Source organism: Phocoena phocoena, chromosome 8 (assembly GCF_963924675.1).
Source record: "Phocoena phocoena chromosome 8, mPhoPho1.1, whole genome shotgun sequence".
NCBI classification, from domain to species: Eukaryota; Metazoa; Chordata; class Mammalia; order Artiodactyla; family Phocoenidae; genus Phocoena; species Phocoena phocoena.
Genome location: NC_089226.1, coordinates 31,382,146 through 31,394,685, shown reverse-complemented (window position 1 = coordinate 31,394,685; position 12,540 = coordinate 31,382,146). Strand labels below are relative to the sequence as shown.

The 12,540-nt window shown below is 39.0% G+C and overlaps 1 protein-coding gene and 1 pseudogene across 1 annotated transcript in view; both read right to left on the bottom strand.

Annotated features, from left to right (window-relative positions):
- The window catches only part of MMP20 (matrix metallopeptidase 20), a 58,013-nt gene that overhangs the window by 24,716 nt on the left and 20,757 nt on the right, over positions 1 to 12,540 (bottom strand). The gene's annotated exons all lie outside the window — the stretch shown is intronic.
- LOC136126324 (heterogeneous nuclear ribonucleoprotein K pseudogene) lies at positions 853 to 2,244 on the bottom strand (annotated as a pseudogene).

Below are 12,540 nucleotides of genomic sequence, written 5' to 3'. Positions count from 1 at the left end.
CATGTTCCTAAGCAACATCAAGAGGCAAAAGGAAAAGCACATCATGTTTTAGAAGGCTGTAAGCTGGAGCTGCAATTCCAATGCTGACCAGTATCTCCAAGTCTGTTTCATAATCTCTCTCTTTTTTTTTTAGGTTCACTAAATTTATTTTAAAAATCATAAAACGTTTCTTACAAAAGAGTATTACATTCTGCACACTGCTCTGAATAGATGCCAGGGACATATGGACTATTGTTACTTTTCCTCCCTGTCCCCCCCACCCCCCAAATGTTACAGTGACCACAAAGCAAAGTGTTCACAATAATTACATGGGGGGATTTTTTTTTATTTTTTCAGTACACGGGCCTCTCACTGTTGTGGCCTCTCCCTTTGCGGAGCACAGGCTCCGGACGCGCAGGCTCAGCGGCCATGGGTCACGTGCCCAGCTGCTCCGCAGCATGTGGGATCTTCCCGGGCTGGGGCACGAACCCGTGTCCCCTGCATCGGCAGGCGGACTCTCAACCACTGCGCCACCAGGGAAGCCCAATGGGGGGATTTTTTTTAAACCACCAACAATGAACAAAAATTAAAATTCACTCACTCTGCTGCTGTTTCAAAATTTCAGTGTTAGTTTCTGCACACCCTCCCCCACCCCCACCCCTGTTTGTAAGGAACTAAAACATTACATCTGGTGAACAGAAAAGATTTCACTGCATCTCAAATGCAGAACACCTATGAAGCAGAGGAATGTTGGCTTTTTAAACAGAAGCAGATAAAAAAAAATGATGCAGGACTCCTTCAGTTCTTCACTAGTCTTAGATAAACTTTCCAGAATACTGCTTCACACTATAAAAAAGAAAAAAATATCTTGCATTAGAATGCTTCAGCATCTGCATACTGCTTCACACTGTCCTGCAGCAAATATTGTGCATTCTGTATCTGGTCCTGTGTTCCTATAATGGTAATGATCTGATCTTTGGACCCTTCTAAAGGCTCATCAATTTTGATCGAAGCTCCTGACTCATGACAGATTTGTTTAATCCGCTTACCAATTTTGCCAATAATAGATCCAGCCATAGATCCAACTATATCTTTGGGAATAATTACTTGTATAGTAATAATAGGTCCACCAAGAGCACCATATGAGTCACGACCCCCTGCATAGGAATAATCACATCCAGAGCCACCCTGTGGTTCATAAGCCATCTGCCACTCTGATGGGCTCCATGTATCTATTGCAGAGCCCCAGGTTTCATCAGCACTGAAACCAACCATGCCATCATAACAGTCTCCAGGTCTTCCTCTTCTGTCATAGGCCATTAGATCTCTTCCTCTAGGTGGCGGTGGAGGAAGAGGAAGATTCTGAGCTCTGCCACCACCCCGGCCCCCTCGTCCAGGAGGAGGTCCTCGACGAGGGCTCCTATCATCATAATCTCTTCTGGATGGAGGCATGTGACGCCCACCCTGACCAGGAGGCATTCTGTCAAAACCACCTCTTCCCCACATGGGAAATCCCATGGGACATCCGGCGGTCATTGAACATCATTGTAAAACCATCATAATCATAGGTTTCATCGTAAAAATTGGGATCATAAGGCTGAGCATGTCCTTTGATGGGAGACTCTGATATAAGATCAAGGATGATTTTTATGCACTCTACAACCCTATCAGGTTTTCCTCCAAGAAGAACAACTCTGTCAGTGGATTGAGGACAACATTCCTGGAAAAGCTTGATTGTTGTCTGAGTGTTCTCTCGAAGTTCTTTGATTTTAGCACCTTTGACCCCAATAATTTCTCCAGCCAGACTCTGATGAATCAACAGTCTCAACTCACAGTCAAAGTCGCTTCCTTTATAGTGTTGGTAATTTAAGCATTCCACAGCATCAGATTCGAGCAGGAACTGGCTGGTTGCAGTGGGTGATGGCAACTGCAGGCCCTCTTCCAAGGTACGGATGATTTTCTTCAGAATTTCTCCAATTGTTTCAATATCAGCACTGATACTCAATATTTACTCGGGGCCACTGCTGTCTGGGACTCAAATACTGGCATTGTAGTCTGTACAGAGAACCTTAATATTCTTGCCTCCTTTTCCAATCACTGCCCCAGCATTCTTGCTCTGAAGCAGAATGTGTATTTCAACCATCTCATCAGTGCTTCTAGATCTTTTAAAACTTGTTCCTCTTCCATATCTTCAGGAGGGCATTTACCAAATTTGCCATTGGTTTCAGTGTTGGGAAAGGTTTCCTCTGGCTGTTCAGTTTCCATTTTCTTGTATTAAATAGACATACCAATCTATTATTAAATATATCCTTGCAGGGCAGAACTGAAGTGTTCTGCTGCAGTTGCCAGGCAAGGCTACCATCCCTATGCCACCGTGCTGCCTCAGCCCTGTTTCATAATCTCGTAAATGCAAATAATAATAACTGGCCTATCTCCTGAGATCCTTATGAGGATCAATTGAGATAAAGCATATGAAAGTGCATTATAAACTGTAAAGTGCCACTTGGCTGGATATTGTCCATTTTTAAAATTATTATTTGGGCATCTACCATAGACAATACTCAGTGTGGCAGGAGGCCATTGAGGGTACACTTCCTCTCCCCAAGCTTTACACATCACAGCCTTATCTAGACCATATGTATTAACAGATGGAAAACTGAGACCCAGAAAAGCTGATGGGCCCAAATGTCAGCAGTGGTTAGGGGCAAACAGAGCCGATTAGACTCCAGCTATGTTGATTTTCATCACATGCTCTAACTAATTTACTTGCTCCTTCCCAGACTGTGACCTCCAGTTTTTCTCTGTTTATAAGTTGACCCCTTACCCAATGAGACCTAGCCTTTGCTGAAGGCCAGAGGGACTGCTTTCCCCCTCTCCCTTCTCTTCACCATCACAGAAAGAGCACAGGTTTGGGTATCCAGAAGAATCAGGTAATGAAAATAGAAAAAGAGATCATGTCAACAGTCCATAATCTCATCTTTGATAAGGAGGACAAAACAATGGATTAACTGGGAACCTGATGAAGCATCCAAAAAGCAAGTGTTTTACAATTAATTCAATTTAATACATACTTCTGAAATGCTGACTCTGCTCAAGTCACTGTGCTAGATTCTCATTAAGGCACAAAGCGTGGCTTTCAGGCAATTATAATAGTGGGGATGAAGAAATGAGAAAAGTGGGCAGGGGGAGCAATGCTACTGGAGTCTAGTGAAGACAAGGGGTGACATTTTAGTTTACATCCTACAAGGCACAGGACAGCCCAACATGACAAAGACCAGTCTGGCTCAAAATATCAGTAAGTGCCAAAGTTAAGAAACCTTAGTTAAAACACTTAGACATATTATAATGTATATACTGTATGTATAAGGTAGTAATAAACTCTACCTATATGTGATATATGTGTGTAAAGTATCACAAATTCCAAAAGAATCTGTACTCATGAAAAATTTCAGTACATTAATGAAGAAAAATTATGTCTGCTGGGTAATAAAGCAATAGAACACATATTCAGAGGATTTACAAACTTAGAGCTATAGATTACAATAATTAATAAATTAAAATTGACAAAAAATGTATAGCAAGTAACCTCCTAATACAGCTGTAAATGGATTTAAAATATAAGCAAAATGAAAATCTATAAAACTGTTGTAAAGGAACAGCTGAAGGGGGATGTAAAAAGGTATTCTATGCAAATGGAAATCAAAAGAAAGCTAGAGTAGCAATACTCATAAGAGAAAAAATAGACTTTAAAATAAAGACTGTTACAAGAGACAAAGAAGACACTATGTAATGATCAAGGGATCAACCCAAGAAGAAGATATAACAATTGTAAATATATATGAACCCAACATGGGAGCGCCTCGATGTATAAGGCAAATGTTAACAGACATAAAAGGAGAAATTGACAATAACACAATAATAGTGGGGGACTTTATTGCCCCATTTATGTCAATGGACAGATCAACCAGACAGAAACCCATAATGAAACACAGGCCTTAAATGACACATTAATGACAGATTAACTTAATTGATATTTATAGAGCATTCTATCCAAAAGCATCAGAATACACATTCTTTTCCAGTGCACATGGAACATTCTCCAGAACATCACATGCTGGGCCACAAAGCAAGCCTCAGTAAATTTAAGAAAATTGAAATCATATCAAGCATCTTTTCCTACCACAATGCTATGAGATTAGAAATCAACTAGAAAAACACAAACACGTGGTGGTTAAACAATATGCTACTAAACAACAATGGATCACTGAAGAAATCAAAGAGGAAACCAAAAAATACCTAGAGACAAATGAAAATGAAAACATGATGATCCAAACCCTGTGAGACTCAGCAAAAGCAATTCTAAGAGGGAGGTTTATAGTGATACAAGCTTACCTCAGGAAATGAGAAAAATCTCAAATAAACAACCTAACCTTACACCTAAAGCAACTATAGAAAGAAGAACAAACAAAGCCCAAAGTTAGTAGAAGGAAAGAAATTATTAAGATCAGAACAGAAATAAATGAAATAGAAAGGAAGAAAACAATAGCAAAGATCAATGAAACTAAAAGCTTCTTTGAAAAGATAAACAAAATTGATAACCCTTTAGCCAGACTCATCAAGACAAAAAAGGGAGAGGGCCCGAATCAATAAAATTAGAAATGAAAAAGGAGACGTTACAACTGACACCACAGAAATACAAAGGATCATGAGAGACAAGCAACTATATGCTGATAAAATGGACAACCTAGGGGCTTCCCTGGTGGCGCAGTGGTTGATAGTCTGCCTGCCAATGCAGGGGATGCGGGTTTGTGCCCCGGTCCGGGAGGATCCCACATGCCGCGGAGCGGCTGGGCCCGTGAGCCATGGCAGCTGAGCCTGCGCGTCCGGAGCCTGTGCTCCGCAACGGGAGAGGCCACAGCAGTGAGAGGCCCGAGTACCGAAAAAAAAAAAGGACAACCTAGAAGAAATGGACAAATTCTTAGAAAGGTACAATTTCCCAAGGCTGAACCAGGAAGAAATAGAGAATATGAACAGATCAATCACAAGTACTGAAATTGAATCTGTGATTTAAAAACTCTCAACAAATAGAAGTCCAGGATCACAGGTGAATGACGTCACAGGTGAATTCTACCAAACATTTAGAGAAGAGTTAACACCTATCCTCAAACTACTCCAAATAATTGCAGAGGAAGGAACACTTCTTTTTAAAATTTTTCTATAAATATATAACTATATTTATTTTGAACATTAAATAGTTTTTAAATTACAAGAAGTTTATTGAATCACACTATGCATCAATATACAGTAAAAATCTTACAATTTAAAAATGTACACGATTTAAACTGAAAGTTCATTAACTATTATATTGCCGTGAACCTCTTACAAATGTGTTAAAGCACAACAGGGAAACCTCGGAGGTGGGATGGCCCCACATGTCCTCATTTGTGGCTGGAATGAAGCAGTGGGTACTCACAGCAGGCCGCTGTTACCGTCTATCTACACCCGTGCCAACTTGAACTTAACCATGTTCCAGCCCTTCAAATAACAGGTTGTTGGCGATTCAATACTGTCCACACATCTTTTAAGAATTAATTTACATACTAAAGAGTGTTTTACTTTTTGATAGCCTAAGCTTGGGCCAACCCCGTTACTAAGGAACGTTGTTTTTGAGACTTACACCTGAAGTAACTGTGTACATCCATTCTTATTTTAAGGCTACTTCTCCTAAGGCTAATATTTTGAAGACCCTCGTAACTGAAGCCCGGCATCTCCAGCCTCACACTTGGTTCGCTTCTGGAATTTTCAGATGATGGGCTGAGTAGAGTAAAACCAGGACCTGCCTCCCTTGCACCTGGGCCCTCAGGACAAACGTACAGAAAGTCATTAACCCCACGAACACCCTGTGGAAAGTGTTAATAAAAGAAGGAGGCTTTGAAAGGGGATTCAGGGCAGCAAGACATACCAAGACCTTTCTTAGATAAACCCATTTTCATAGAAACAATCGCCTGTACACTCAAAAATAGAACAGATACTCTCTTCTCCATTCAGCTGAACTCATTCTATGAGGCCACAATCACCCTGATACCAAAATGAGTAAAAGATACCACACAGAAAAGAAAATTATAGACCAATATCATTGATTAACATAGATGCAAAAATCCTCAACAAAATACTAGCAAACCGAATCCAACAATACATTCAAAGGATCATACACCATGATAAAGTGGGATTTATCCCAGGGGTGCAAGGAATTTTTGATATCTGCAAATCAGTGTGATACACCACATTAACAAATTGAAGAAAAAAAATCATACGATCAACAGACGCAGAAAAAGCTTTCGATAAAATTCCACATCCATTTATGATAAAAATGCTCCAGAAAGTGGGCATAGAGCGAACCTCAACATAATAAAGGCCTTATATGACAAACCCACAGCTAATAACATCATACTCAACAGTGAAAAGCTGAAAGCATTTCCTCTAAGATCAGGAACAACACAAGGATGCCCACTCTTGCCACTTTTATTTAACATAGTTTTAGAAGTCCTAGCCATGGCAATCAGAGAAGAAAAAGAAATAAAAGGAATCCAAATTGGAAAGGAAGTAAAACAGTCACTGTTTGCAGATGACATGATACTATACATAGAAAATCCTAAAGACACTACCAGAAAACTATTAGAGCTCATCAATGAATTTGGTAAAGTTGCAGGATACAAAATTAATACACAGAAATCTCTTGCATTCCTATACACTAACAACAAAACCTCAGGAACAGCAATTAAGGAAACACTCCCATTTACCATCACATCAAAAAGAATAAAATACCTAGGAATAAACCTACCTAAGGAGGCAAAGACTTGTACTCCAAAAACTGTAAGACACTGATGAAAAAAATCAAAGATGATACAAACAGATAGAAAGATATACCATGTTCTTGGATTGGAAGAATCAATATTGTCAAAATGACTATAATACCCAAGGCAATCTACAGATTCAATGAAATCCCTATCAAATTACAATGGCATTTTTTGTAGAACTAGAACAAAATAATATTTTTTAAATAAATTTATCTATTTATTTTTGGCTGTGTTGTGTCTTTTTTGCGGTGTGCAGGCTTCTCACTGCGGTGGCCTCTCCTGCCGCACAGCATGGGCCCTAGGCGTGCGAACCTCAGCAGTTGTGGCGCACAGGCTTAGCTGCTCCATGGCATGTGGGATCCCCCTGGACCAGGGCTCGAACCCACATCCCCTGCACTGGCAGGCGGACCCTCAACCACTGCGCCACCAGGGAAGCCCAGAACAAAAGGATTTAAAAATTTGTATGGAAACACAAAAGACCCAAATAGATAAAGCAATCTTGAGAAAGAAAAACAGAACTGGAGGAATCAGACTCCCTGACTTCAGACTACTACAAAGCTACAGTAATGGTACTGTTACCAAAACAGAAATATAGATCAATGGAGCAGGATAGAAAGCCCAGAAACAAACCCATGCACCTATGGTCACCTTATCTTTGATAAAGGGGGCAAGAATATACAATGGAGAAAAGACAGTCTCTTCAATAAGTGATGCTGGGAAAACTGGACAGCTACATGTAAAAGAATGAAATTAGAACATTCTCTAACATCACACACAAAAATAAAGTCAAAATGGATTAAAGACCTAAATGTAAGACTATAAAACTCTTAGAGAAAAACATAGGCATAAATTACAGCAATATCTTTTTGGATACATCTCCTAGAGTAACAGAAATAAAGACAAAAATAAACATATGGGACCTAATTAAACTTAAAAGCTTTTGCACAGAAAAGAAAACCATAAACAAAATGAAAAGATAACCTACAGAATGGGAGAAAATATTTGCAATTGATGTGACCAACAAGAGATTAACCTCCAAAATATACAAGTATTTCAATATTAAAAAAACAACCCAATCAAAAAATAGGCAGAAGATCTAAATAGACATTTCTCCAAAGAAGACATATAGATGGCCAAAAGACACATGAAAAGATGCTCAACTTTGCTAATAATTAGAGAAATGTAAATCAAAACTACAATGTGGTATCACCTCACACTGGTCAGAATGGCCATCATCAACAAGTCTACAAATAATAAATGCTGGAGAAGGTTTTGAGAAAAGGAACCCTCCTACTCTGCTGGTAGGAATATAAACTGGTACAGCCACTATGGAGAATAGTATGGAGGTTCCTTAAAATACTAAAAATAGAGCTACGTGTAATCCTGCAATCCCAATCCTGGGTATATATCTGGAGAAATCCATGATTTGAAATGATACAAGCACCCAGCGTTCATTGCAGCACTATTTTCAATAGGCAAGACACTGAAGCAGTGTAAATGTCCATGGACAGACGAAAGGATAAAGAAGATGTTGTATATATATATACAATGGAATATTACCCAGCCATAAAAAAGAATGAAATAATGCCTTTTGCAGCTACATGGATGAACCCAGAGATTATCACACTAAGTGAAGTAAGCCAGATGGATAAAGACAAATATCATATGATATCATTTATATGTGGAATCTAAAAGATGATACAAATGAACTTATGTACAAGATAGAAATAGACCCACAGACACAGAAAACAAACTTATGGTTATCAAAGGGGAAAGTGAGAAGGGATAAATTAAGAGTTTTAGATTAACATATACACACTACTATATATAAAACAGATAACCAACATGGACCTACTGTATAGCACAGGGAGCTATAGTCAAATTTTTGTAATAACCTATAAAAGAAAAGAATCTGAAAAAGAATAGATATACATGTGTGTATAACTGGATCACTTTGCTGTACACCTGAAACTAACACACATTGTAAATCAACTATACATCAATTAAAAAAAAACAGCTGCAGGATGTATTGGAACTGGTAATGAAAATAAACAGATCATATCAACAGTCTGTAACCTGCTCTTTGATAAGGAGGGCAAAACAATGGAGTTTATTGATATTATAGACCTGCTGATAAATATTTAACTGCACTGTTTATCTTTGTGTAGCCAGGAGCCACTGCTGTGCCTGGCAGATAGGGCTCAATAAATATCTGTTGGCTAGATAAATGGGTGTCAGAGGGCTGTGTAGAACTCATCTAATGATCAGTTTTCGTATTCTCTGAAATTTTCATTCTCTTTTACTAAAGAACAGCAATTAAATCATCAAGTTTGAGATGAAGTCACTGGTAACATTCCTGAACCTCTTTGCCAGTCCTGTGAGCTCCTTGGAGCAAGGTCATGTATGATTCATCTATGTATTCTCAGGCTTAGCAAGTGCCTGGCACATCTGGGACTTGATTCATATTTGTTGAACTTTTCTTTTTTTGTTTTTACCCCACTGTTTTCACTCCCCATCTGCCTAAACCGATCCCCTCAGTCTTTCATTTTCAGGAGAGACATTCACCTCTTCTTTGCTGACTGTCAAGGTAATCCAGCAGGAGCTGATGGGTGCTTTCATTTTCTACTGTCTTCACCCTTTACTCTCCTTGACTCTCTTCTTCTCTGTCACCTTCTTCTCTGTCACCTTGTTCCCTAGTTTCAGGGGAATAGGTGTCTTTCTTCTTTTTATCATTTTGATGCTCTCAGTTGAACTGATGCTTCTCTCCCCTGAGACTGGACACTGTAGTGCAGTGAAAGAAGAAAGGGGTGCTGGAGACCTTGTTTTATTATTGGATGTGATACCTTGTATGGGTTACTTAATTTTTCTGGGAGTCAGTTTCTTTCTGTCAAATAAGAATGATAATAATAATAAACCTGAGCTAATATTTCAAAGGATCAATTGAGACAATGCATATTAAAGCATTTTATAAACTCTGGACTACTTTTACAATTATTTGTAAATACTTTAAAGAGACATGTTTTTACTCTACAAAATTTTTAATTATGTAAAACTTAGAGTTTATCAGTAGAGATAAGTTTCCTTCTAAATTTGTCTCGCTGATATAAAATTTTGTCACTGGAAAATTTGAAGTACAGACAGTCACATCATTGGCCAAGAAGCCATTCATTTGAGGGGAGCTCACTAACCAGGGCTGTTTATTTATACGAGGATGTTTCAGAGGCCAAAAATCAGACATGACTCATCCATCTCACTGAACCCAAGAGAAACAGAGCTTATAAAATTAAAAACCCACATGTAGACAGTGGTTAAAATAGCCAAAACTGTGCACAGTGTCCTTAAATTAAGTGTTTATACCCATCTGAGGAGCCTACAGAGATCCATATTTATAAGCCGTAACCTGTGAAGATGTAAAGAACCTCATGCTTAGTCAGAAGGAGGGTGTTCAGAAGAAATGGCAGTGAATCAGCAATCTTAGTACACCTTCTGCCTCTTTGTCTGAATTTGTAGTACATAACAGAGAATCAGTCTAAGTAAATACAATGTCTGTGTTGACTTTCAGTGATGCAACCTTATAGCCAGAAAAGAAAGATCCCCAGGGAGACTGAAGGAGGAAGACTTCCTCTTTAGCTGTGCAAGCTTTCCTCAAGCCCACGGAACCCTGGGAAATGCTAGGTTCCAATGGTGCCATCTAATAGCAGAGGTTACTGATTTTATTGTCCCTCCTTCCCAAAGTGCTTTGCATTCCTTTTTCTTCATTGGCTCATTTTCATGTCTTCAAATGCGCCCAGGTATTTCTCATCTTGAAAAAAATCCTCATTTAACCCTGCTGCCTCTTCCAGCTATTATCTTAACTCTTTGTTATTAACAAGATTCTCAAATGAATGACCTACATCTACCATTACCCTTTGCTCCACACCATTTGCCTTTTCACTCCTTGGGATCTGGGTTCATTCCTTACTACGCCACTAAAACTACATCCCTTCATCATCCTGGCCAGTCAGTCCCGTTCTTCAGTCCTCAATCTGGTGACCTCAGCAGCATTGTCCACTATTGATCACTTACAGAAAAGATAATTCTCTTTTCCCTGGTTTATCTGGGGCTCCATTATAGGGATTCTGCCTCTGAAGTCAAGTAGACCTAGGTTAAAAATTCTAGCTGGGAAAAAGAACAGTGTGGATTAAATGAGCAGATGTCTATAAAATGCTTAGCAGAACACACAGCATATTGTAAATGATCATAAAATGTCAGCTATTGTTATTATAATTATTAGAGTTTATTTTCAAATCTTTCAGTGCCTCCTCCATGTGGGAGATTCTAAACCTATGAAGCCTCCGACTGTGATCTCTCCCCTGAGCACTGGCTTATTTCTATAAAACCGCACTACAATTGTCATCACCTTAAATTTGACACATCTAAAATTGAGTTTTTCTTAATTTGTCCCATAAGTCTTTTGGATTTTCCTATCTATGTGGGCCATGCTGCTTCCTTTTCCATTGTTCTCACCAAATCAGTGTCCAAGTCCTGCTGGTGACTCCTTCAGGATGCCTCTTACATTCGCCCTTCTCTTCAATCCCTACTTGCATGTCTCTTAACCATATGTTTCTTTCCATTCGAATCTAGTATACATAACGTCTTTCAAATGTGACAATTAGTGATTGACAGTTGTTTTTAAATAAAGAATCCTATTTTGAGAATAAAACAGAATGTGGAGAAGCCTAGCAAACATTTTTGGGAAACCTGGATAGTCTAGAACCTCCTTCTTCTTTACCCTGAAGATTGGGTAAAGATTGTGGCTCTTTACCCAACCCGCAGGCCAAGGGCCCAGGAGCACAGGAGCCGCCCAAAAGTGCTTTTCCTACTCACTCCAAACGCATTCCAGTCAAAGAGCATTCATTCATTCCAGTCAAAATTCAGTGTTCTCTTCGAAGTTCCATTGCACAGTCAGAGGTTATCTATGTGAGTGATAAGATAGACTCAGGATCATGAGTCAGCAGACTCAGGTTGCAGTGGAGGGTCTGCTGGGCCGAGAGACCTGGGCCTAGCTTTCCTATCTCCAAAAGGAAGGATTAGGACATGATCAACCTTTATGCTTATTCCATATGTAAAATGCTATTATTCTTCTAAGGTCTATAGCTGATTGTGATATTCTTGATTTTATCGTTAAATTATATCATGTAAAACCCAGAATAATCAGAGAGATGCAAATATTTGGGTATGACTGGAGTTCCAGTCACCTCGAGGAAATCTGGGATAATTTTAATATTTTGTCACCTATTATAAAGAGAAATCTATATGAATTAAACATATACATATATTTATATATATATGAAAGTCATATATACTTATGACTTTCAACTTATTATAGCTGAAGTTTATTTCTCTTCAAACAGAACATTTGAATGTACCAATGTACATTTATACACTGCAACAATCTCACGGTGACTTTAAAAGACACTGCATTCCATCTTGCTTTGGAAACAAACTGTGTGGTTATTACATCCACAGCCTGAAATGTCTCATCAACAGGTTATTGTTGGTGATGGGGAATTCCAGGCTGGCAGGTGGGAGAGAACAGACTGGGAACTCTTTCATCATGGCCCCCAGGTTGCCATGATGGCTGTGGCTTGAAAGAATTCTTTGTTCTTTGTCCAGGCTTAGCAAGCACTTGGGGACTTTTGGTGACAGCTGGTAGGAGATCAGA